Below are 2,500 nucleotides of genomic sequence, written 5' to 3'. Positions count from 1 at the left end.
GTGGCATTAGGAGTTCTGCTGGACAAATGACACCCTCAGTCTGCAATTTCACCCTCTGGGGAACTGACATTTTTAGAGCACATACTTTCAAACTGTACATAGAGTTAGTTTCAAATCTAATCACATTACTAAAAAAAACCATAACATCCAAAGATTGTTCCCATGTCATGCTATTGCATTTCAGTGTTGTTCATGCTTTTAAATGTATAGCTCATTTTGTTCAGACAAATCAAATTTAGTTAATTGGGCAAGTCAAATGAAATTGATGACCCCTCTTCTAATTAAACATCTGTCTTGGTGAACCAAAAAGAGAAGGGAAAGATGGGCCTTAACCAGAAGAAATCTGCTTTTAAGAGAATAATGGGCTTATTGGGCAGCTTCAGAGGCTGGGGGAGGGGCGCGGAGGGTTGGGAAAGTGCTCTGTGTGAATCAGGAAGTTGAAAATAGCTCGGCGCTGCAAGAGGTTCCCACACCACCGCGGCTCTGGTCGTCCCCAACATCTGCCTTTGTGTGCGCGCTGAAAAGGGTCGGCCTCGTAAAAATCAGAAGACAATGTGCAAAGCACACTGCCGAGCGGAGCATCCCGGCAGAGGAGTCGATCCCAGACCAGACTCTCACACCCCTCTGAACACACACACACACACACACACACACACACACACACACACACAGACACACACACACACACACACACACACACACAAGTGAACTCCCACTCACCACAGAGGGTGGAAAAGTGTCTTGCAAGAGCCCATTTGAAACATTTGTCTTACACAAGTGTACATTTCATCATCTTTTGGGAATGAGCTCAGGGTTTATTTTTTTGTTACAGTAATGCAAAAGTTGAGGAGAGGAGTGGGAAGTCTTTCCCTTGTAAACCAAAATAGCAATGCCTTGGAACACCTGCAAATACCCAAGGGTGATGCAAGATTTAGTCTGAGAGACTCTAGGAAATGGAAACAAAGACAAGGTCAGCTACTACCGAATGAGCCAGTGGACATCACAGTACATCCCTGTTCTTTTCTCTGCTCTTGAAAAGGGTGCAACACTGTAAAAATAGGCCCCAAAATGAGGGGAACCCAGAAGCCCATCACCCACCATGAGACAACACGTTGGACTGGAAAGGGTAACGTTACTGTTCCGTTTCTCGGCTGACAGACCTGCCAAAATACAACGGTACGTGCTTGAGAACATCTCCATTCTGACAAACCAGCAATGCAGGCCAAAGTTCAAAAGCCTTGCCAATACGCATAAGTACAGCAGTCATCCAGGAAATGAATGAAATATGAATCATGAAGAGGCTCTAGCCAAATACAAAGGCTTCTGCAGAGGCAAAACATCCCAGACATGCATGTTCCATGGGATTAACTAGTAAAGACTATTTAAGCTGCCCAAGGTAAACAAAGATGGTTCAATACAAATCTTTATTCAATAAGACGGTTTGCATGACAGAAATATTCATAACTATGACATCACTACAAGACTATTAGACAATACAAGGCTAATCAATTCATCCCACCTTTAACAGCTGATGTGTGTGAGCTTGTCCAGTGTGTAGGAGGAAATACGAGACTGTTCTTTAAGACTGAAAGAAGATTTGCCTGAGTGATGATTGAGGATGACACATTTCTGTCAGGTTTTGATTGGGATCATCTTACAGCCTTTTGTGTGTTACAAACCAGCTGCAAGCTCAAGCCTTGCCTGAAGAAAGTGCTCTTTCTGCTATTGAGGCAACGTGTGTGTGTGTGTGTGTGTGTGCGTGCATGTGTCTGTGTGTGTGTGTGTGTGTGTGTGTGTGTGTGTGAGACTCTCTGTGTGTGAGAAATGAACTGAGTGTGTGCAGTGTGCCGTGGCTGATGAGATGTGCGGTCTGTGGAGGCCGGCGTCTGCTGGATTCTAATGACGGGTGATGTCCACAGAGTTTAGAGAGTTACACTGGCTGATTTGACAGACTTGTGAAAGAAAGTTCCAGCACACCGAGCATATGCAACACACTGTAGCGAGCACATCCCAGGCCCGTGTGGAACATACAGAATGAAGACATAAATACTGTAGTTAGTGTATATCTTTAGAGTTGGCTTCCTTCCAGCATGTAAACCACAGGGACAAAGCATGAGGAAAGGCCCTTCTTCTTCCTGCACACTCTCTCTCTCTCTCCCTCTCTCTCTCTCTCTCTTTCTCTCTCTCTCTCTCTCTCAGATCTTCTGCAGTAGTTCCTCACTTATTCCTTTCATTTATTATTCTTTTCATTTACGGTGAAAGGAGTTTCTGTCAGAGCCGTCGCATCAAGACGGTGGGCTCAGGCCCCTTCAGCGCCTCCACCACACACACACACACACACACACACACACACACACACACACACACACACACACACACACACACACACACACACACACACACACACACACCTCCATCCGCAGCGAGGCCCCTGCCGCGCTCAGTCGTGACTGCCTGCCCGCCTGCTGCAGTGGAGGCTGGGCACCGGGCCTGAGGACGC

At 46.2% G+C, this 2,500-nt stretch overlaps 1 protein-coding gene across 4 annotated transcripts in view; it reads right to left on the bottom strand.

Annotated features, from left to right (window-relative positions):
- The window catches only part of grb14 (growth factor receptor-bound protein 14), a 43,669-nt gene that overhangs the window by 21,523 nt on the left and 19,646 nt on the right, over positions 1-2,500 (bottom strand). The gene's annotated exons all lie outside the window — the stretch shown is intronic.

Source organism: Sardina pilchardus, chromosome 4 (genome assembly GCF_963854185.1).
Source record: "Sardina pilchardus chromosome 4, fSarPil1.1, whole genome shotgun sequence".
Classification (NCBI taxonomy): Eukaryota; Metazoa; Chordata; class Actinopteri; order Clupeiformes; family Clupeidae; genus Sardina; species Sardina pilchardus.
Note: the sequence above shows the minus strand (reverse complement) of the source record. Positions and strands in the feature narration are given on the sequence as shown.